This window comes from Hibiscus syriacus, unplaced genomic scaffold (genome assembly GCF_006381635.1).
Source record: "Hibiscus syriacus cultivar Baekdansim isolate YM2019G1 unplaced genomic scaffold, ASM638163v2 tig00111402_pilon, whole genome shotgun sequence".
NCBI lineage: Eukaryota > Viridiplantae > Streptophyta > Magnoliopsida > Malvales > Malvaceae > Hibiscus > Hibiscus syriacus.
In genome coordinates, this window is record NW_024063082.1 from 8992008 (window position 1) to 9018087 (window position 26080).

The 26080-nt window shown below is 32.7% G+C and overlaps 3 pseudogenes; 2 read left to right on the forward strand and 1 right to left on the reverse strand.

The window, feature by feature from the left end:
* Window positions 1-1059: 1059 nt before the first annotated feature.
* Window positions 1060-3309, reverse strand: LOC120161537 (annotated as a pseudogene).
* Window positions 3310-18154: 14845 nt separating this feature from the next.
* On the forward strand, window positions 18155-23399 carry LOC120162564 (annotated as a pseudogene).
* A 672-nt stretch (window positions 23400-24071) lies between these two features.
* On the forward strand, window positions 24072-25857 carry LOC120162104 (annotated as a pseudogene).
* Window positions 25858-26080: the final 223 nt, after the last annotated feature.

Here is a 26080-nt window from a genome sequence, read left to right on the forward strand (position 1 = left end):
ATAGTTAATTTCGACATAAAAGATTTTTGTTTTGGCTTCAAATTTAAAGCAGAAAAAGATCTTATACATAATTACCATTTGGGTTGTTTGAGCTATTTCCTATATTTGGTATCCAACTGTCTTGTTTATAAAAAACATGTTAATTACCTTAATAAAAGACCTGACACAGGACAAATCTTGATTAAGAAAAAGTAGTTTCTATTCAACACCAATTTGTAGTGTTTGGGGGGGGGGTATTGAGCTATATTTTGTACGGCCTATGATAGAATATTCCACAATTGATTGAGGTGATGAATTATTATTAGCCTTGCTGGATGGCAATGATTAAAAAAAATTAAAACTAGATTTAACCCAATCAGCCCAATTACAGTCTACTACGAAACCTCCATTATTTTCAGCCTAACAGTTGTATCAAAGTATAAATGAACGAGCTATATTTTTGTACGGCCTATGATAGAATATTCCACAATTGATTGAGGTGATGAATTATTATTAGCCTTGCTGGATGGCAATGATTAAAAAAAATTAAAACTAGATTTAACCCAATCAGCCCAATTAACAGGTCTACTACGAAACCTCCATTATTGTTCATGCCTAACAGTTGTATCAAAAGTATAAATGAACTTGTACTCCAAAACACCACACTTTCCACGGCCTTGGTTTATAATCCGATTCAGCTGAATCAAAAATATCTTCAAAGCAAAAAGTTTCGGCCAGCCCCGGTCTAGGCCGACTTGGCATTAAATAAACCGAACTTGATCGCCTTATCTATAATTGAAATGACTTAATCAAGCATATGCAACAAGATCGAACTAATGAAACCTTTAGCAAATAAACAAATCTGCATAATCGAACAAAACATGCAGAAGTGCAATCAAATGGGACTGTTCTGAATCTCATTCTGTAATGTTGCTTGCGTGCAATCATATATACATACATACATGCATGTCGAAAACTAGCCTAATAATCAAACATAATCACTTTACATATTCGGAAACAAACAGTAAACAAAAATGCATGGAAACAACGAAAGGAGCAATGAGAATAGCTGTGTAATACCACAATTTATTACTATCAAATAATATAATCCAACTTAAGTTGACTTGAAGACAGAAGGGAAAAGACAAAGCTAGGGTTACTTTCAAAATAATTCCAAAAACAAGTCAATTTTTACATTTTGATTTTAATGTCATTCAAGCCACATTACATGATATATGAACAGACGAGATACTCAGATTTAAGTACTCTCCTCTAGAGCATAAGTGTGGAAAAGTACTGCTCGGATTCTCGATCAATGGTAGGTTTCCTTTTGGTTTGTGGAGCCTCTACAGTACAGTATAAATGAAGGAACCCCAAATCAACAAGTGACCACATGGACATTGTATGAGCAACGCATATATTTTCGAAGTCTTATGAACTACCTCGGTCGACGCTCCATCGTCCAGATGAAAGAACATAAACGTTTGGATTCCCCCCGTCAGAGTTGAGGATTTCTTCTATTTCCTTATCTTGGTATTGCTCTATGGTGTAATTTCCATATCCTGAGTAGATGTAATCTACGTCGCTAGTCGCTATCCTACCATACGGCAAGCGTCTCCTCGAGATTCTCAGCTAGTCTGGAATCAGCTGTTTCAGGCTCGTCACCAGGAGAAGATAGTACATCCGTTTCCACACTGCTTGATGCAACAGTTGTACCATAAATGGGAACCTTGGGAGCTGGATCCCTATTGGATGACGAGGAGGAAGCACTCTTATGTAGCAAATACTTGGCATTGGCATGCATAGACATTGCAGTGTCCAAAACTTCAGCAAAGCTATTGCTATCTTTTGTCGACTCAGTTTCGGATACATCATAAACATTCCCTCCCTTTCCTTTGAAAGTGCAGGGACTTAACCCATCTACTTCTGCAATGCTGCCTAAGGTAGCAGGCTTCGGTGATACGCTTTGCTTCCGATATCGATGCTTCGATAACGGCAAGTCCAATTACTCGTCCTCTAATTTCCTTTTCTTGTTTATGTCTACAACGATGAATGACTGATGCTTCGATAACGGCAAGTCCAATTACTCGGCCTCTAATTTCCTTTTCTTGTTTATGTCTACAACGATGAATGACTTGTCGATAAGCCGAGAACGATAATAGAAATGGGAATAAGAAAAAGTGAGAAGACAACCTACATAGAAAGATCAATGATCTTTCTCATCAGCTAAACAAAGTCATAACATAGAAAAAATCTAAGACGCCTTGGACATTGATTATTTTTTGGCCTCATTGAGGTTTTAAACTAGAGCAACAATTCAGGTACTTAGAATCCATCGATAAACCTCTAAATGATCAGCATGAGCAGAAAGAATACCATCAAAGGACTAATAGTATTTTTCCTTTATTTTAAACATAGTTAATTGTTACCTCAAAACATATATTGAATGGACCCGTCGATCATGATCCGAACCAAAAACAAAAACCCGAATCCAAAAATAACCTGAAGAAAATGACTTAACCTGAAATGTCTTGAATAAGTAACTAAAATGACATATACCGATAATGGAAATGATCTGATCGGAAAAACTGAGCTAGCAACCCCAATTATCCAAACCCAAAATGACCGGTATATGAAATAGCTCAATCTCGAAACAACCCAAACCTGCAACGACCGACTCAAGTTGGTCTAATCCAGAACCAATCCGGCCACCTAATCAGGGACTGACTTAATATTTTATACCATGCGATAAACTTATAAAATTTATAGAAGAAAATAGATTATCAATAATAAATAAAAAATACGAGAATTTGAATTGTTCATAACCCCGCCAATACCTTCAGTCCATCCCTACACCTAACTGACAGGTCTAACTGAGAAACTAAGAGTAAAACCCCATCAAGCAAGAGAAGCCATAGCTGTTAAATGACAGTTGCAGAGCTAATAACATCAAAGGATGCAACACTAACAGTCATAAATCATTACTTCAATACACAAAACCCTCTCAATTTAGTAAAGATGTTAGCTGATTCATAAACAAAAAGAAAACAACTTGAAAAGAATGCTGTGACCTCAAAACAGAGATCCCATGAATCGAAAGAAAATTAACTAATAGGTACATGTCACTGAAAAAAAAGGTAAGAAAATTAAAGACCCAAAACCGAACCTCTTAATCCGAGATGGGTGGGTTTTTTATTATCAATTTCCATTTTCTGACAAACACCGCCGGAAAAAATCTTCGTTCTCAGGTGAAAGTAAAGAGGAAACTTTAAATAAAGTACTACCTTTTTCTTTCCCTTGTTCCCGGATATCCGATATTAAATCCGCCATTTTTTTCACTTATCATACAGTTGAAAATTTCACCGATTCTCGGAAACATTAGCCAATCATTTTTCGACACGTTGTCCTTGTTCATCTCATCGTCCAAGCAGCAAATGAACTGATGAATGATGATAACTCAGATAAGGATCCTGCTGAGGGCAAGAGAACTTATCGGCGGTGGCACGATGTGAAAAAAATAGGGTAAACTACAATATTAGTCACCCAACTATTAATTCTCTCCTAAAATACTGTGACCTAGCTTCTTATTGAAAAATGAGGAAAATATACGGGTTCGGTAGGGATCTAAATTAAGACCTAGGCGAAGTAAACATATGAGTTTGTATTATCAAATTTATCAAAAGCAAAATTATTAGATCAATTAAATAATTATTAAAATTTAATAAAAATATTTAAGTTAATTTTATTGAAGTTAATTAATATATTTTTAATCAACTTATAGTAAGTACAAATTATATTTTTTCAAAGATAACTCTTAAGTCTTTTAATATTAAACGCTCGCACCCCTAACATTATTGGTGCTCAAGCCCGAGACCTTAAGAACAACACAATTCATTTACTATCGAGGTCACAAAGATTCATGCTTGAATAAACATAAATTATTTTTTAATTAAAACGGATATTTTAATAAGCCAATGTTTGATGATTGGTCAATTATATATTTATTACATTATTAATAAAAAATATTTAAATAAATTCAAATTGAACCCAATTAACAAGGAAAATATGGATAAAAAATTAATTTTTTTAATAGTATGAGATGAATATGATTACAAGGTATTATTTATTCACAACTTTTTTAATTAATTGACAATACATACAGTAATGTAGTTGTTCGAACTTAAGACATCTGCAAAAGATAACATTTCATTTTACCGCGACGTCACTTGGTGAATTCTAATGAAAATCAAAATTAAAACATAGAATAACATAATGTTTAACGGCTAGGAGAAATTGAGTTAGGAAGATTGTCGTTACTTTTGCAATACTCGATTCAAATTAATCAATTAATATATCAAAAAAATTTATAAAAATACATAATAATATTAAAATAAATTATCATATTAAAAGGTAAAATCTTATTATTGGTCTATTTAACTTTTTTGAATGTCAACATTTTAAAGTAGTTGAAAATATTAAAAGTTGAAACCGGAGAAAGAGGGGCATAATGGCATAAATAATACATCTCTACATATTTAATTCCCAAAATAATGTACTTTTCAGATTATTTCCCCATATGAGGTGGAAAAAAAACTATTGAGCCAAAGATCCAAGATTACTTGGCTTCTTCAAGTCAACTACAAATATTTCAAGCTTATTTGGCGTCTTCATGCAAAATAAAAGACTCTAAGATTACCTGGCGTTTTCATACAAATAAGAAGACTCCAAGATTACCTGGCGTTTTCATGCAGAAGACTCCAATTACCTGGCGTTTCAGGTTGTCGGTTACCTCCGACTGGGAAACAAGTAAATAATAATGGCACCATTAATTATCCATTAATAACTCGAGTAGGTTGGTGGTTGGTGATTGAATGAGAAAGTATATTAAATACCCGGTATGTTATAAAATAGGTGTTTTGGTTGAGAATTGGGGAGTAAAGCAGTGGTGAGGAAAGGGGATAAGAGGCAAAATTTGGAGAAGAATTGAAAGAGTGAGCATCCGGAAGAATATTAGAGAAATTTTAAACGATTTTTTCTTTCAATTTTTAATATGTAAGTATTACTCGAATAAAATATCTCTATTTATCTTGTAATATTTAATATTAAAATATTAATTATAATATATTGTTGCAGGTAAAAAGAAGTGAGTAAAAATTCAAAATGTTTTTTTATAACATCAACTTGTCGGAAGAAACACTCAAGTAAGTATAAAAAAAATTATTTAAAGTATTTTACGATTTTTTGTTAGTTACATATTGACTTAGTAAATATCAGTTTACAATTTATTGTTATGTAAATATCATTATTATAATTTTAACATTATTGATTTAGTATTTGTATTATAATGTTAAAAATATTTATAATGAAGAAAATAATATTTATTACAATGATGAAATATAATGACACCATTAATTATCTATTAATACTATGTAGGTTGGTGGTTGAACGGAAAATATAATGAATAGTCGAGATGTTATAAAATTGGGTGTTTTGGTTGAGAAATTGGGAAAATAAATTCGAAATAATCATAAGTAGTTATAAAAAATTCAAAGTAATAAATTTAATCATTATTATATGTAATCATAATATTTAATCATTTTTTTATAAAATATTGTTAAATATTATATTTTTTTTGCAAGGTTAAATAATTGTAGTAATTAATTTAATTTAATTTTAATTATAAATTTAATTTTTACCTTATGAATCATTAGTATAATTTGAATAAGATTGATTTAGTATTTGTAGTAAAATGTTAAAATAATTAGATCAACATTTGATTTAGTATTTCTAGAAAAATGTTAAAAATATTGTTATATATTTACATTTTTATAAAAAATATTGTTAATATATTTACATTTTTGAAATTTTAATAATATTTATTATAATTAAATAATAATGTTTTAGTAATTAATTTATTTTCATTTAATCCTAAATGTAATTTATCGTCATTACTATAATTTATTTTTATTTATTCTAAATGTCTATATTTTGATGTGTAGAAAAATGAGCAACAAAATTTTTACGATTGTCCATTATAATAGACATATTATGGAAAATGAGGTTGAAGTTATTTTCAGTCTGAATGACTTATAAATATGATGTTTAAAAGTGACATTACATTTGTAGAAATTAAGGAGATAATAGAAAGGAAATCCAACTACAGTTGATGGTTTGAGGTATAGGTTTTGGTATGTCCCAATCTAGTCATATATGCTACAATACCACTTGAAGAAGATGATGATATACAATTATGATTGAATTACACGACTCAATAAATATTTCAATTATTGAGTTATTTGTTGATGTGTGTAATATATCTGATGTGTATGAGTCATCAAGAAATATGCTTGACACTTCATGTAACACCCCAATCCGTATCCGGATTCGAATCCGATGTGTCACATTGACTTTTCAAACATTTTCTTTACAAAATTACTAAAATTCAAATTCATAATTCAAGAAAATGATTTCTTTGCGTTAATAAAATCAATTGATTTTACAAAACATATCAGAGTGTATTCAACTCAATTCTATTAGTACATGTCACTATATTCAATAACAAAATACATAATCATATCCATTTTTTCTGATCTAAACTTCGTAAAAGAGATGATGACTTCTGGCTCCTCTTACCTTCTCTTCTCACTTTCCGAAACCTACGTGTGAAACACCCACACGCTAAGTCTAGTGAGGCATATAAAACATCTAATATAACTATAACTTCTAACAATGAATTCATGTTTCATGCTATCATAACCTCATATCCATTTTCATAAAATAAATTCATACATTCACATATATCATATCATATATGAGTGTTTACTATTCATATTCTTATAATCATTTATTTTACACCACTTAGCTTATATCACATTCTACTGTCATCATTTAAGTCGTTTTATTTACATAATTCCTAATCATATAATTATCACAAATTCACATATCTTATCTCTTATTTTCATATGTTTCTATTTAACATTTAACAAAATTCTTGTTACTATTCTATATCATATTCTTGTATCTAATTTCTTATATTTTATTAATTAATTTTCACATAATTTTGTTACATAAACATATATTTGCATAACTTATTGTTATTTGATTCCCCTAATGTTCTCATATGATTTCTTAAATCCTTACTAATTTCATATCACTTAAGAATTTAACAAGTTTATATCACAGTTCTATTTAAACGTATAGACCTTCTTATACAACTTATCTAAAATACTCTTATACTTATTTAAATACTTGTTCCTAGTTATATATATATTTATCTCAATTCATTAATATAGTCCACCACCTCATATCTATATATATATACTTATAGGTCACTATATTTCTCATGTAATTACTTATAACATATCATATAAGTTTTTATATTCTCTATATCAAATATATCAGACAAACATATTTCACATAGAAAAATAACTAAGGGGAACCATATACTCATCCAAGTGTTCAATCATATACAATCATATCATAATTTAGTCATGCACACATATGATCATATAAAAAATATAATATAACATATACTCATGTAAATACCTTTGATATCTTTTATAGGCCCATGTTGTAACATCCTGAAATCCGAGTCAGTGACTAAAATGAGAAATTTTTGAAATTTGGTGATAAAAGTAAAATAGTTTAATAGTTTAATGAGTTATTGGAAATATAGTTGAAGGTTGTTTGGTAATTATTGAATGAATTAAAGGGCAAATTGGTCATTTGATAAGAAAGATATTTTCCTCCTTTTATAAGAATGAAACACGTGGGGGAAAAGAAAGAGTTATCTGGGAAACTCTCTTCTTCTTCTTCTTCCTCCCGTATCTCCAAGCTCAAAGGTAAGTTTGTGAATTCTTGATTATTTGTTGATTTAAAGGTTGGGTTATGATCACTAGATGATAATTAAGCTTAAGGAAAGTTTAATTTGTTCTTAAACAACAAGATGAAAGATATATGAGAGATTAAAGATTTTGAGTTCTTGAATGAAATCTTGGAATAGAGTTCATTACTCATATTGGAAGACAAATTTGACTTGTCATCCACTTAATTAAGGGATATGATGTGATAGAATTGAATTTAGAACAAGTATAAAATTTAGTATGATTCTTGGATTTCATATGGAAGATATAATTTTGAGTTTAAAGAAGTGATTATGGAGTAGAAGTGAGTTTAAGTATGTATATGAAAGTTAGGAATATTAAAGGAGGTGAAAGATGAAGAATTAAGCTGAAAGAGAGTGAATTCGTGTTTTAAATGTAAATTCTGGGTTGTGTGCATCGATGCATCTTCAATGTGCATCGATGCACTCTCAAATAAATGAACATCGAATGCAATCAGTGCATCGATGCATAAGGAGTGCATCGATGCACCTTCTTAAAATACAAACATCGAATAGGATTTATGCACCTATGCATGAATAGTGCATCGATGCACCTGTCAAGGGATGTATCGATGCATGGTGTAGTGCATCGATGCATGCCTTCATTAAAAGATAAAAATAGCTTTCTTATTAGCCTAAGGAATGATAGTTTAGAATATATCAATTAGTATACTGATATGTATCAATGTATTAATATGTAGATTTAGAACGTGATCTCGTTCCGGAACAATTGAAGGATTAGAATCGAGTCAAGCCAGACAAAGGTGATATATTAGAAGTATGGTACAATGGAATAAGACTTGTGATAAGTCTAATTCCTATGTTGATTTTCATAGCACAATAGTTATGAACATGCATACATGATAATTATGTGATTACAAGAGAAATGACATGAACACATGAACACATGAAATAAGAATAATGCCCATGGTATACGATATGAGAGCTATAGGTATAATTGGCATGCCAAGAGTCGAGGGTTCTACGTGGTCATTCGGGACATATATGTATCCTTTGGAACATTTACAGTGTCTTTTGAGACAGATCTGATCCACTGGAATATGTATATGGTCTTAAGGAGTGTTCATTCGGGACAATACATCATAGGTCATTCAGGACAAATTTCATAGCCCCTAGTGGGACCTATACGAGCTGTGGTGACAGCATAGTGCACAACCTCAATGTACTCAAATACCTTGAGTTCTCAAAAATGTACATGGGCCTATAAAAGGTTATCAAAGGTAATTACATTGTTATAGTTATAGGTTATCATATGATTATTGTTTACATTGAATTGTATACGACAGGATTGAATGGATAGATTGCATGTTCATATTCATACTGAATGCATTATTGTTATATTTATATGTCTCACTAAGTCTATGACTTAGCGTGTAAGTGATTTACACGTAGGTACCAAGAATCAGGAAAAGTGGAAATAAGGTTGCAAGAACAGCAGCACTGCTAGAAGATCATATCAGAAGTAACGGATAAAGTATGTCTTTTGTCGTGTATAGGGTTGGCATGTAAGAAAAGTGTCTGTTACAAATGCTCTGATCAGTTTTGTCTTGTTTTGGTTAACTTGTGTAAAGTAACAATGTTATTTTAATGAAAGTTTTAAATTTCCTTGATTTTTTTTCGTCAATAGTCAAAGTTTGAAAAGTCAATATGACACCTCAGACTAGTATCCGGGTCGGGTACGGGTTGAAGGTGTTACATTTAACATTACTGAGAACTTAAGGTATGCGAGTATATTGAGGTTGTGCACCTATGCTATCACCAAAGAAATATGCTTGACACTTCATGTAACATCCCAATCCGTATCCGATCCGGATTCGAATCCGATGTGTCACATTGACTTTTCAAACATTTTTCTTTACAAAATTACTAAAATTCAAATTCATAATTCAAGAAAATGATTTCTTTGCGTTAATTAAAATCAATTGATTTTACAAAATACATAATCATATCCATTTCAACTCTGATCTAAACTTCGTAAAAGAGATGATGACCTGTCTGGCTCCTCTTACCTTCTCTTCTCACTTTCCGAAACCTACGTGTGAAACACCCACACGCTAAGTCTAGTGAGGCATATAAAACATCTAATATAAACTATAACTTCTAACAATGAATTCATGTTTCATGTTATTATATCATATAACCTCATATCCATTTTCATAAAATAAATTCATACATTCACATATATCATCATATCATATATGAGTGTTTACTATTTCATATTCTTATAATCATTTATTTTACACCACTTAGCTTATATCACATTCTACTGTCATCATTTAAGTCGTTTTATTTACATAATTCCTAATCATATAATTCTTATCACAAATTCACATATCTTATCTCTTATTTTCATATGTTTCTATTTAACATTTAACACAAAAATTCTTGTTACATATTCTATATCATATTCTTGTATACTAATTTCTTATATTTTATTAATTAATTTTTCACATAATTTTGTTACATAAACATATATTGCTAACTATTGTTATTTGATTCCCCTAATGTTCTCATATGATTTCTTAAATCCTTACACTAATTTCTATCACTTAAGAATTTAACAAGTTTATATCACAGTTCTATTTAAACGTATAGACCTTCTTATACAACTTATCTAAAATACTCTTATACTTATTTAAATACTTGTTTCCTAGTTAATATACTATCTATTTTATCTCAATTCTCATTAATCATATAGTCCACCACCTCATTATCTATATATATATACTTATAGAGGTCACTATATTTCTCATGTAATTACTTATAACATATCATATAAGTTTATTATATTCTCTTATATTCAAATATATCAGAAAAACATATTTCACATAGAAAATATAACATATGTAATAAAGGCAACCCATATACTCATATCCAAGTGTTCAATCATATATAACAATCATATCATAATTTAGTCATGTCACACATATGATACAATATAAAAAATAATAATATGGTAACATATACTCATGTAAATACCTTTGATATCTTTTATAGGCCCATGTTGTAACATCCTGAAATCCGAGTCAGTGACTAAAATGAGAAATTTTTGAAATTTGGTGATAAAAGTAAAAGTTTAATAGTTTAATGAGTTATTGGAAATATTGAAGGTTGTTTGGTAATTATTGAATGAAAGGGCAAATTGGTCATTTGATAAGAAAGATTTTCCTCTCCTTTAAGAATGAAACACGTGGGGGAAAGAAAGAGTTATCTGGGAAACTCTCTTCTTCTTCTTCCTCCCGTATCTCCAAGCTCAAAGGTAAGTTTGTGAATTCTTGATTATTTGTTGATTTAAAGGTTGGGTTATGATCACTAGATGATAATTAAGCTTAAGGAATTAATTTGTTCTAAACAACAAGATGAAAGATATATGAGAGATTAAAGATTTTGAGTTCTTGAATGAAATCTTGGAATAGAGTTCATTACTCATATTGGAAGACAAATTTGACTTGTCATCTACTTAATTAAGGGATATGATGTGATAGAATTGAATTTAGAACAAGTATAAAATTTAGTATGATTCTTGGATTTCATATGGAAGATATAATTTTGAGTTTAAAGAAGTGATTATGGAGTAGAAGTGAGTTTAAGTATGTATATGAAAGTTAGGAATATTAAAGGAGGTGAAAGATGAAGAATTAAGCTGAAAGAGAGTGAATTCGTGTTTTAAATGTAAATTCTGGGTTGTGTGCATCGATGCATCTTCAATGTGCATCGATGCACTCTCAAATAAATGAACATCGAATGCAATCAGTGCATCGATGCATAAGGAGTGCATCGATGCACCTTCTTAAAATACAAACATCGAATAGGATTTATGCACCGATGCATGAATAGTGCATCGATGCACCTGTCAAGGGATGTATCGATGCATGGTGTAGTGCATCGATGCATGCCTTCATTAAAAGATAAAATAGCTTTCTTATTAGCCTAAGGAATGATAGTTTAGAATATATCAATTAGTATACTGATATGTATCAATGTATTAATATGTAGATTTAGAACGTGATCTCGTTCCGGAACAATTGAAGGATTAGAATCAAGTCAAGCCAGACAAAGGTGAATACATATTAGAAGTATGGTACAATGGAATAAGACTTGTGATAAGTCTAATTCCTATGTTGATTTTCATAGCACAATAGTTATGAACATGCATACATGATAATTATTATGATACATGCATAAAGTAGTATATATATGTTCATATGATTTGATAAATGATATATGTGAAAAGACCCAAATGCACATGTGATATGATAAGTGATATGAGCTATGTGATTACAAGAGAAATGACATGAACACATGAACACATGAAATATAAGAATAATGCCCATGGTATACGATATGAGAGCTATAGGTATAATTGGCATGCCAAGAGTCGAGGGTTCTACGTGGTCATTCGGGACATATATGTATCCTTTGGAACATTTACAGTGTCTTTTGAGACAGATCTGATCCACTGGAATATGTATATGGTTCTTAAGGAGTGTTCATTCGGGACAAATACAGTCATAGGTCATTCAGGACAAATTTCATAGCCCCTAGTGGGACCTATACGAGCTGTGGTGACAGCATAGTGCACAACCTCAATGTACTCAAATACCTTGAGTTCTCAAAAATGTACATGGGCCTATAAAAGGTTATCAAAGGTAATTACATTGTTATAGTTATAGGTTATCATATGATTATTGTTTACATTGAATTGTATACGACAGGATTGAATGGATAGATTGCATGTTCATATTCATACTGAATGCATTATTGTTATATTTATATGTCTCACTAAGTCTATGACTTAGCGTGTAAGTGATTTACACGTAGGTACCAATAATCAGGAAAAGTGGAAATAAGGTTGCAAGAACAGCAGCACTGCGAGAAGATCATATCAGAAGTAACAGATAAAGTATGTCTTTTGGCGTGTATATGGTTGGCATGTAAGAAAAGTGTCTGTTACAAATGCTCTGATCAGTTTTGTCTTGTTTTGGTTAACTTGTGTAAAGTAACAATGTTATTTTAATGAAAGTTTTAAATTTCCTTGATTTTGTTTCGTCAATAGTCAGAGTTTGAAAAGTCAATATGACACCTCAGACTAGTATCCGGGTCGGGTACGGGTTGAAGGTGTTACATTTAACATTACTGAGAACTTAAGGTATGCGGGTATATTGAGGTTGTGCACCTATGCTATCACCAAAGCTCGTATAAGGGTCCACTGAGTGGCATGTGAAATATGTCCCAGAGGGCCTATGAATTTATCCCGAATGACTTATGAAACCCTCGACTCTTGGCATGCCAACTATACCTCTAGCTCTCATAACATATAACATGGACATTCTCTTTTATATCATTTACCATATTCATATAGACATATGGTTCACTTCCACATATCACATATACTTTTCTTTATGTATCTCATGATTCTTTCACATATCTCATTATCACATTTTCATATCATATGTCTTATAATAGATTCTTATATCATCACTTGTATCATTTATACTCATTCACAATTACACTAACATGTACTCACACATATCATTTAACATATGGAATAATCTATAACATACATGTATTAGATCAAACATATGCTCATATTAATGAATTCATGCATTCTACTATAGAAAATAGACTTGTCACAAGTCTTCTTTCCATTACACATCATATAACTAATAAGCACTCACCTTGGTCTCACTTAGTTTCCAAATCCACCTCTATGATTTCCTTCTTTGGATCGAAACCTAATTCGGTGATCGTTCCGGAACTTGCTTACATTTGATGTCTACATAATCATACATTTATATATATCAGTATTCCAAATAACATGCTCTAATTTCTCATTTCTTGAACTAAAGGAATGGCTAAATTTCATTTTCTATTTAAAGTAGTATTGGTACCCCCTATAGGGTATCGATACATTCCCTAATTGTGGTATCGGTACCATGCCTAGGAATCGATACCCATATTGCATTCTGTAATTCTCGTTTCAAGATGATATCGATATCGTCCTAAAGGTATCAGTACCCTTGGTATCGATACTATTATTCAGGTATCAATACCTCATGAATGTCTTCCTTATTTTTACTCCTGAAGTATCAGTACCGATACCCATAGCCCAGAAATCATTTTTAAGCCCGGAAATTCACTCATTTCAGCTCAACATTCCATGTTTCATCCTCTTTCATATTTTTAACTCACATACACATGCTTAAACCCATTTATACTCATTTATCACATCTTTAACCTCAAAATCCTATAATCCATATGTAAATCAAGAATTACACCAAATTTTTAACATGTTCTAATTCCAATTTTATCATTTTATATCTCTTAATTTAACTATTAACAAGTCGAATTTAGCTTCCAATTCTACTTATCAACTCTTTTCCAAGATTTCATTTAAAAACTCATTCTCTTTAATCTCTCCTAACTTGTTCATCTTTATGTTTAAAGCCCCCTAAAGCTTTCTTTAAACTTTCTTACCATCTCTAGAATCAAAATCAACTTAAAAATGAAAGGAAATCTTAACTTGAGACCAACTTACCTTATTCATGGTGCCACGAGAAGAAGAAAGAAAGTTCCACCCATCTCTAGACTTTTGTTTCCTTTTTCCTCTTAATCCCCACGTGTTATATAGCCCACAAAGGAAAGATAAAAATCTTTCTTGTCAAATGACCAATTAAATCTCTAAACTTTTAACTTATTTCGAAATTGAGCATAAAGTTTCCAAAATTTACATTTTAGTTACCAACCCTGTATTTGAGATCCTACAATTTATCTCAAATGGCTTTCTAAAGTCAGATTGAGAACCCGACATATAAGTCTATAAACAGTTTCGTGGCGATGTTGGAAAGTGCAAATGAAGTCGGTGGAACATTTGTAGCAGCAGAGTATGGGGCAAGAAGCATAAATCATATACATTCGACTATTGATGTTAATGTTAAAATCTGCTAAGGATAAATACTTGATGATTCCAGTGAAGATGAAGAAACTAAATAACCCGTTTTGGCTGAGGATAACAATATTTTCGATGGTGATGAACCTGATATCAATGTTGATGAATATATGACATCGTATCAACCTACCCCTCACATGCACAAGATAGATTATGATGCGATGTGGGCGCCTGAATTCCCAGATATGCCATATTTAACTTCAGGCTACTTAATTGAATCATCTGAAAACTCTGGTGAATTATCAATTATTAAGCAATATAGAGGAAGAAAAGAAGTTACACTGACGATTAAAGAGTATTGCATAAAAGCCCATGTAGATTGCAAGGTTGTAGAGTCGAACCAGAAAACTCTATAAGCGAAGTGTGTTAAATATGAGCCCGAGTGTAAGTGGTTGATCAGAGTATCCAAAATGTAGAGGAAAGATGCTTGGGTCATCACAAGGTACAATGGTCCATACACATGTTTTTTGAAAACTCTATCAAACAAGACCACTGACTACTAGATTTTGATGTAATATGTCAAAATGTGAAGGTGTTGGTTAAAAAAAATCCAAAGATCCCTTGCTCGATGTTAGTTACATCTATTCGAGACCAATTCAGATACAATGTAAAATACAAACTTATTTGACATGCGAATGAGAAGGCAATGAGGTTGATATATAGCGATTGAGATACATCATACAATGAGCTACCTGATTTGTTACAAGCTATGAAACAATTCATACGTAAAACCATCGTGAAGTCTCAGACCATGCCTATATACAACCCAGAAGGTTAACTTGTTCAAGGAAAGAGAATATTCCATAGATTTTTTGGGCATTCAAGTAATGCATATAAGGTTTTCCATTTTGCAAACATATGGTCCAAATAGATAGTACATGGTTATACAGTCAATATAAACCTTGAATTATAAAGCCACATCCTCCAAAGTGATCATACATTCACCACACGGAAGATGAAATATATGAGTTATTGTCTCCACAGTTCAATTAATGCACTGATCAAACTGGGGACCAACTTATATTCTCTTACAAATGTTACTTCGTAAAATCCCACCTTTTGCAAATTCTGGACAATAAGTTTATCTAGCTTATCACAAATGTTCACTCGACTATGAAGGACTCGTTGTTCATCATCCTACAATTTATTAATCAATGTAATTAGAATTAATTCATCGTTCTCAAATAAAATATATAATTCGATCATAATACAAGTGCTCCCAAATGACTATAAATATATCGATCATTTAGTCTCAAAAGAACGTTTTGTTCTGCCATGCTTCAACAAATCTATAAAAAATTAAATAATTCAATTTATAATATTAATCATAATTAAAGAAAATTTAAACAAAAAATATGTTAAATCAAAATAAATAGTCTAATTAATTTATATTTACAATAAAAACAAAAATAAAACAATAAAATTTAAACTAAACTTACCAAACTACTCAAATTCGATTTAATATGTAAAATAAAAATAAATAGTCCAATAATTTATATTACTCAATAAAAAGATAAAAATATAATTTAAACTAAACATACCAAACTACTCAAATACAACTTAATATGTGAAATCAAAATAAATATTCTAATAATTATAATTTAAATTAAAAACAAAAAACATACTAAAAATTACACAAAAATTATTTTTTAACTTACCAAACCACTCGAATACAGTTTAATGCGTAAAAGCAAAATAAATAATCTAATTAATTTATATTTACAATAAAAAAAACAATAAATGTTAAACTAAAGTTACCAAACAACTCAAATACGATTTAATATGTAAAATAAAAATAATTAGTCTAATAATTTATGTTACTCAATAAAAAAATAATGTAATAATTTAAACTACACTAATCAAGATTTACTCAAATACAACTTAATATGTAAAATCAAAATAAATAATCTAATAATTTAAATTTAAATTTAAAAAAATTACACTAAAAATTACACGAAAATTTAAATTAAACTTACCAAACCACTTGAATACAATTTAATATGTAAAATCAAAAATAAATAATCTAATTAATTTATATTTCAAATAAAAATTAAAAATGAAACAATAAAATTTACACTAATTTTATCAAATCGCTTATCATACCACTCAAATTCTTTCTTCCTTCAATCAAACTCCCTCACAAATGCTCTCCCGTAAATGCTACCTTTCTCTGAGCCTCACTCAGATTTAACCCAAATGCTCTCCCTCAGATTTCACCCAAAATCCAACTCCCCCTTTTATAACATTTCCCCGTACTCCATTATTGATTGATCTAATAATGACACAATTATTAGATCTGCTCCCCCACGCCATGCATGCACTTCTGTAGATTCCCACGCCATGCAGCAGCTTTAGTTCAGAGTCAGGGTTGCAGTTGAAATAAAGTTGAAGATGATACATATTCTTGAAGTCTTTTGCAAGGACCGAAGACCCCATGTAAATTTGGAGTCTTCATATTTTGCTAAAGACAAATAAGCTTAGAGTCTTCATGGTTGACTTGAAGACTTAAGGTAAGTTTGGAGTCTTTAATTTGATATTGTAAATTTTACCTTAGATGAAAAATAATCTTGAACATACATTATTTTGGGAATTGAACACGTGAGAGAATTATTTCGGCCATTTTGCCGAGAAAGAGGATTTAAATGCCACGTCTCGCTTACTTGTATTTGATTTATACATATTCATTCAAATTCAATGCATATTGTCACGGGCCGTGATTGACAATATGCTCTGGTCCACTCCCACGATTTTTTAAAATAGTGAAAATAATAAAATAATTTAATTTAAATATTTTTTTTAATTTCAAGAACTAAAATGTTATTTTAATTTTAAAATATATTTTTAAAATGATAGGAAGGTCACATAAACAAATTTAATAATTGTTATGATGTTTTAATTATTAAATGGAAATAAAATAGCTAGAATTCTGAAATAATATTTTTAGAATGATCACAATTGATTAAAATCTGAAGTAATAGGAACTTATCGGGTTAGAGTGAAGCATGTTGAGTTTGTCACAAAAAAAGCAGCTGTTGCTTGCAAGCAAAAACAACTAAACTCCAGTAGTCGTTTACGCATAGATTTCTTCTCTCTTTTAAACGTTTTATATATAGAAAGTTAGTTTCCCAGCGATCAGGATATTATCTTCTCCTTCATTTGCTTATCTTATTACACACACAATCTTCTCGGACTCTATCCGGAATCTTCGTTCATTTGCATTATCTCTTTCACATATCCCAAAATTTTCGCTTTCTTGTTATATTTAGCTGCCGAAGTATATCATTGCAATAGGGACTTTTCTGCTTTTCTTTTCCCGGGGTTTCCTTTGCGAATGTTGGATTGCCAAAGGAAAAACCCTTGATTTTTTAGTTGGTCATGCAAGTGAAATTTGATATTGCAGTCAAACTTTCAGGCCTTTTTGACTTTCTGGGTTTCGTTTCGTTTAGGTTCTTGATTCTCTTGTGTTGATGGGAATTAGAATTCTGGGTTTTCTTTGATTTTTTCTTTTTTTGTAGATATTAAGAGAATTGGGTTCTTGTTGGTAATTAGAGTCTGACGGTTCTTCTTTGATTTTTTTTCTTTTTCTAGATATTCAGAAAATTTGTCGGAAACCAGGAGCTGAATGATGTGGGAACTATTACTTTTGTCCCTTTACTGCGTCATACTATGTTAAAATAGAATTGCCTTTTTTCTGCGGACTTTCTATATATTCGAAGAAAAAATCTTCTCCTTTTCCTTTTCCTTTTCGTTTAATGCTATACGAAGAGGATAGTTTAAGCTTTAAGCAAGTATACAACGGCAGGAAGTGAAATTAGGCTTATAGGAGGATCAGCTTCTCTTGTTCTTTAGTGATTCTGAATTCAATTTGGTGCAAAACAAAACCAATACTGTCTTCATTGATCTTTAGTGATTCGAATTCAATTACTTAGATCGACGTTCTCTGTTTCCGTTTTTGTTATCCGGTCCTAGTTCTTGGCTGTTACCAAATAGAAAATCATACCAACACAGAAAAGAATATCATTGTAAACTAGCTATGGATATAAGTAACGAGGCCAGCGTTGATCCATTTTCAATTGGTCCCTGGACGATCATTGGTCGGACAATTGCTTTTAGGATCATGCTGTGTAAGTCAATGTCACATTTCAGGTATCGAATATTTCACGTGTTGTTGGATTTGTTCTATAGATGTAAGGACTTCTTTTCACCTATTATATCATGGTTGCATCCACGAAATCCACAGGGGATAATGGCATTGGTGACAATTATTGCTTTTTTGTTGAGACGATACACAAATGTAAAATTGAGGGCTGAAATGGCTTATAGAAGGAAATTTTGGAGAAATATGACGAGAAATGCATTGACATATGAAGAGTGGGCTCATGCTGCTAAGATGCTTGATAAAGAGACCCCAAAGATGAATGAATCGAATCTGTATGATGAGGAACTTGTGAAACAAGCTTCAGGAGCTCCAGCGTCGTCGTGAAGACGGATCTCTGAGGGATATAATCTTTTGCATGAGAGCTGATCTTATCCGAAATCTCGGTAATATGTGTAACCCTCAGCTTCATAAAGGAAGGCTTCATGTGCCTAATCTCATCAAGGATTATTTGATGAGGTCTCGACTCAGTTGAGAATGGTTGCAACTCTGATACAGAGGAGCTCTCCTTGGAAGAGAAACTTGCTTTTATGCATGAAACAAGGCATGCATTTGGTAGAACTGCTTTGCTTTTAAGTGGGGTGCTTCTCTTGGAGTATTCCATATTGGTGTCATTAAAACACTAGTAGAGCATAAGCTTTTACCCAGGATAATCGCTGGTTCTAGTGTAGGATCCATTATGTGTGCTATTGTTGGCACCAGGTCATGGCCTGAGCTGCAAAGTTTTCTTTGAAGACTCTTGGCGCTCGTTGAAGTTATTTGCTGGGGGAATATTTGCTGTTGTTAGGAGGGTCATGAGACAAGGGGCTGTTCATGATATCAGGTACATGCAATGGATGTTAAGACACCTCACAAGTAATCTTACATTTCAAGAAGCTTATGATATGACTGGACGGATTATTGGGATAATGGTTTGCTCTCCAAGGAAGCATGAACCACCTAGGTGCCTTAATTACTTGACTTCACCTCATGTTGTCATATGGAGCGCAGTAGGCGCTTCTTGTGCCTTCCCTGGCATTTTTGAAGCTCAGGAGCTAATGGCAAAAGATAGGAGTGGAGAACTTGTTCCTTATCATCCTCCCTTTAATTTGGATCCTGAAGAGGGTTCTGGTGCATCTGCACGTGCACGCCAGTGGAGGGATGGCAGCTTGGAGGTTGATTTACCTATGATGCAACTGAAGGAGCTGTTCAATGTCAATCATTTCATCGTGAGTCAGGCAAACCCTCATATCATACCATGGTTGAGGATGAAGGAGTTTGCAAGAGCCATTGGTGGTAACTTTGCGGCAAAGGTATGTGTATGTGGTTAAGAAAGAAAAAAGAATCCTTTTATCTGGGTTCATATTTTCTTTTCATCATTGTTTTATATACTTATCGTTGTCTATTTCTTTAGTTGACTATCTTACATGTCTGTGTTCAGAGTTGAGACATGAATGAAAATCTCTGACCTTAACTGCACATGGCCTTCTAGTTTCTCTCTGATGCATAGACATGCACCCACATATAGAAAAGTAACTAATCTTACAGTTTAAATAGTTATATCAGGCAATTTCACTCAAATGCTGTTTTGTATGGTTGAGTGGAGCTGTGGAGTCATTCTTAGAATGTCATTTTGTTGTAGTGCATTTTTGTAGGAACAAAATGATCTGAATGTACAGTATTACATTTTATTTTGAGGTTCTGTCATGGTTTAATAAATAGAGCTGAAACAAAGAAGCTTCTGAAAGAATGCTTATGCGTGTATTTAAAATACTTGATCTATTATGAATCTTGCTAGTCATTACAATATCTGTCTGTTTGCTTTTCCTATTATCTGCATGCTGAAATGAAGTAAACTAGTTTTATTGTTTCAAATTGTAGCTTGCACACCTAACTGAGATGGAGGTTAAACATAGATGTGGTCAAATACTCGAACTAGGATTTCGGATGGGGGGACTTGCCAAGATATTTGCTCAAGATTGGGAAGGCGATGTTACTGTTGTTATGCCAGCCACAGTTTCTCAGGTATGTTCAAAATTATTTTAAGGCTTGCCTTTGGTGACATTCAAATTAGAAAATGGTGAAAGCTTGAGCACTGGCATTCAGTGGCATTCAAACCAAGATTTGTAGCAGGGTGACTTCAACTTTTATGTATAATCCGGGTCTATCTATGCTGTTTTTCATATTCACATCATTCAATAATCTTTTCAATGGTGACCGACTGTATTTTTTTAATGGTTTTAACTGTTAACAGTACTTGAAAATTCTTCAAACCTTACTCTTGTGGAGCTTCAAAAGGCAACCAAGGGAGTAGATGCACTTGGGAGAAGCTTTCAGCTATGAAAGCAAACTGTGGCATTGAGCTTGCCTTGACGACTGTGTTTCAATTCTTAACCACATGCGTAGGCTTAAACGGAGTGCTGACAGAGCCGCCGCTGCTTCTGCTTCATCTCATGGCCCCACCAACACAGCCAGATTCAGTGCTTCGAAGAGAATTCCTTCTTGGAATTGCATTGCTAGAGAAAACTCAACAGGTTCCCTCGAAGAAGATCTTCTCTCAGATGTTACCACATCTTTGCATCATGGAGTAGGGGGTTCGTCAGGAATGCCAACTCCTGGGAGGAGTTTGCGAGCTCACTGCAGTGCATATGATGGAAGAGATAGTGAGTATGAAGGTGTAAACATACATTCTTGGACAAGATCCGGTGGCCCGTTGATGAGGACCACCTCTGCAAATTTGTTAATCAATTTTGTCCAAAATCTAGATGTTGGATCTGAAGTGTGTTGAGACCGTCGGCGCACCCCACGGCGCAGTAGAAATAAAAACTCGACGGTCTCACCAACGATCTAAGAACGTAAAACCGAAATCGGGAGAAAATGATGCAAATAGTTATAATGGATTCCTTGAAAAACAACAAAGACAACAACGACTAGTGGTGATCACAAACGGTTCAAATCAAAAACCTCCACGAAAACACGTCTCGCCATCTACTTAGTTCACATGATTGAGAGTAATTTTTCCCCCCAAAATCAATTTTGAGAAAAAGGGTTGCTAGACCCTATCTCATTTTAAATATATCAGTTACTCTAACATATTAGGAATTTTAAGTTATTTCGAATTAATACTAATAAAAATATTTTAATTCAAATTAAATATATTAAATACTTATAATCTGAATTAAAATCTTTAATGTTTATTTAAAATCTTATTTAATTATTCCAAAATAAATATTAATTAAAGAGTTATAATCAAAATTACATTCATTTAATGTTTACTTATTATATTTGAGATAATTAAAATCATATATATATCAAATATACACATATATCAACTCTAGATATATTTTAGAAACATACAATAAATTGTACATCTTTGCTCATTTTAATCTTAGGGTGTGACTTTGTGGGTTCTTTTAACGTTAGTAGTAATTATTAGAACAATTCTAATATTACATACAATGAGTGACATCTAGCAATATACCATTGTCACCTAAGTTACAAAAAATTATTAGAACAAATTGTCACATAATAATTTAAGACATATGCTCATGGTGGGTCAATCCAATACATTGTTCTCCAACCGTATAATCATGTATCAATTCTGACATCTTTATGTCAATGACAAATCGTTGTCATCAATCAATAACATATGTTAGTCTTAAGCGCATTTTATTGTCTATGCACATAATAATACTTGACTATGGATATTTTAATAATAACAATTATGTTATTATATAGACTTTATTATCTTCCAGTTTATGTTAAACACATATGTATAACTAAAAATAATAGTGGCAATGTCTTTATTCAATAAAATCGATAAATAAATGTATTATTGCAATCATCATATGATTGATCTTTGGGCATGTTATAACAAAGTGAACAAGGTCTGATGGCTCATCCTAGTTCTCCTGGATTTCAGATGGCGGTGGGGATCCTTTTAGTCACAGCCCAAGGATGACAACAAATAGAGGTTCAGAACAAGAGTTCGGTCAGAGGAATTTCGTGAACAGGGCACATGTTAATGGTTCAAGCATTATGGTCTCTGAAGGTGATCTCCTGCAGCCTGAAAGGCTCCATAATGGACTTATACTCAACATCGTCAAGAAAGAAGACTTGGCACTCTCAAGTAGAAGCTTCGGTTCAGAAAATTGTAGCACTGAAGTAGCTGAATGTCTGCAACTGGATTGTCCAGAGAAGGATGATAACTCGGTATCCGAATGTGGCAACGACGATGATGCTAATGCAGCTAACAGCCTGAGTCAAACAGTTGCTACTGAAAATCCCAATACATACCCTAGTGTCCATGATGGCGATAATCAGGGGGTGTTGTAGATGGTTAATTTTAAGATGAATCTGATACTTGCCAAGTTGGCAGGGCTATTTTTGGGGGTAACAAGTTGGCTCCTGGCATATTGAATGTCAAGCAGTTGACAACTTTCATTTTGACTTGTTTAGAGAGAAATTTTACTATGATTAATTATTTTTTTATTTACCATTTTAATTTTGTACGACATAAAAGTATTGTCCCCATTATTGTTTGCGTGCTCAATTTCATCCCATTGTGGAGAATATTGTAGGAAGAAATGAACTACTTAATTTTCATTACAATTCTTTTCCTTAGCCTCGTATATCCACAATTACTATATAGATGAGTTTGTTATCATTTAAATTGAGAAATTCTGAACTAATTATTTACATAATCTTTATTAAGAGGTGTCATTTAATAAATAATATTATTTGTATTTGTGTACCATTTTGATTAAAAAACGTTGATTCGGGTATTATTTCCATAATATTACCTTGAACTGAAGTAAACACGTGGAGTTCCATGCATCCATAAAACGAACGTGCTCTCTCCACTCTCGTACAGCAATGACAAATGAGGATTTATTGTATGAATTTATCTTTTTTTTTTTAAAAAAAAGGGAATCCACACTTCCCTTTGTCGTTGAGGGCAGACCACACAAGCTTTAGCTATTGCCACATATATCTTCTTTTTTTCATGAAGCTCCAAAAATGAGGCAAACCTCAATTTTCTCTACATTTCTTCAACTAATTTCCCTGTCTTGGTGAGTCTCTTCTTCTTCTTCTCACTCTTCAATATTCCTTTTCCAGATTCAATGCCTTAAGCTCAATTCTAGCAGTAATGACCTAGAAGTGTATTTTTAAGAAATATTTTTTGGATTTGAGTAAGGCACTTTGTTGGAACTCCATGGATAATTTACTTAGAACTCACAGCAAGCTTGAATTTTCGCGTCTTCTACTCCATGGGTTCTCTGAGAAAGCTTGTAATAAAACCCAGGAGGTTAAGTTTGGTCCCAAGAAATCCTGTTTGAGAAGAGGTATGGATAATAATGGTTGTGTTAAGATTAAGGCAAGTAGAGGTGCTCTTTTGGAGTTGGTTCCTGAAACTAAGAAGGAAAATTTAGAGGTTGAGCTTCCTATATTTGATCCATCAAAAGGTACTGTGGTGGATTTAGCCGTTGTGGGAGGTGGCCCTGCTGGTCTTGCTGTTGCTCAGCAGGTTTCGCAGGCGGGGCTTTCGGTGTGCTCCATCGATCCATCTCCGACTTTGATTTGGCCTAATAACTATGGTGTTTGGGTGGATGAATTCGAAGCTATGGATTTGCTTGATTGCCTCGATACGACTTGGTCCGGTGCCGTTGTGTATATTGATGACCAGAAAAAGAAACATCTCGATAGACCTTATGGAAGGGTTAACAGGAAGCAGCTCAAGTCCAAAATGTTGCTAAAGTGCATATCCAACGGTGTAAAATTTCACCAGGCAAAGGTTATTAAGGTTATTCACGAGGAATCAAAATCCATGTTGATTTGCAATGATGGTGCCACGGTTCAGGCTACCGTTGTTCTTGATGCGACTGGATTTTCGAGGTGCCTTGTTCAGTATGATAAGCCTTATAATCCAGGCTATCAAGTGGCCTATGGAATTTTGGCCGAGGTGGAAGGACACCCTTTTGATGTAGAAAAGATGGTTTTTATGGATTGGAGAGACTCGCATCTTGCCAACAGTAAGGAGTTGAGGGAGAGAAATAGTAGAATTCCCACATTTCTATATGCAATGCCCTTCTCGTCGAACAGAATATTTCTCGAGGAAACTTCTCTAGTCGCTCGACCTGGAGTGCCTATGGATGATATCAAGGAGAGAATGGTGGCCAGGTTAAGGCACCTAGGAATAGAAGTTACGAGCATTGAAGAGGACGAGCACTGTGTTATTCCGATGGGCGGTCCCCTTCCAGTGCTACCCCAAAGAGTTGTGGGAATCGGTGGCACAGCTGGGATGGTGCACCCTTCGACAGGGTACATGGTTGCAAGAACTCTTGCAGCTGCTCCAATTGTTGCAGATGCCATAGTTAGATGCCTTGATCCCGGAAGGAACTTGGGGGAAAAAAATTGTCAGCAGAAGCATGGAGGGATTTATGGCCCATAGAAAGGAGGACAAAGGGAGTTCTTCTGTTTCGGCATGGATATTTTGCTTAAGCTCGATTTACCAGCAACGAGAAGGTTTTTCGATGCATTTTTTGATCTGGAACCCCATTATTGGCATGGATTCTTGTCATCTAGGTTGTTTCTTCCCGAGCTCATAACATTTGGGCTTTCTCTGTTCTATCATGCCTCAAATACTTCCAGGTTAGAGATTATGGCCAAGGGAACTCTTCCTTTGGTCAGCATGATCAATAATTTAGTGAAGGATAGAGATTAAGATGATCAGGATATATCCATTTATTGCATGCTTAAATTTGTTGGTTGGGTTGCATTTTACTAGTTTTTTCCCTATAAATGTTTATAATAAACTTCGAATTTGTTTCTATATAATTATGATAGTTACATTATGAATTATGAGGAAGAAAGAACACTGTAATTTCTTACAGAACAGAATTATTAAATTTCTTCATTTTTGTACTCACATACATGTTGGATCAAAGCCATTCATGGTCTCTTGCATGTTGTTCTGAAAACATGAAAAGCCAATTTTTATTTTTGTTTTTAGAAATCGTTTTACAAATTAAATGAAAAAATGAAAATGAGTTACAGCGTGAAACGAAACAACTCTTTAAGACAATAAACCACAGAGGAAAATGTGGCCAACGCT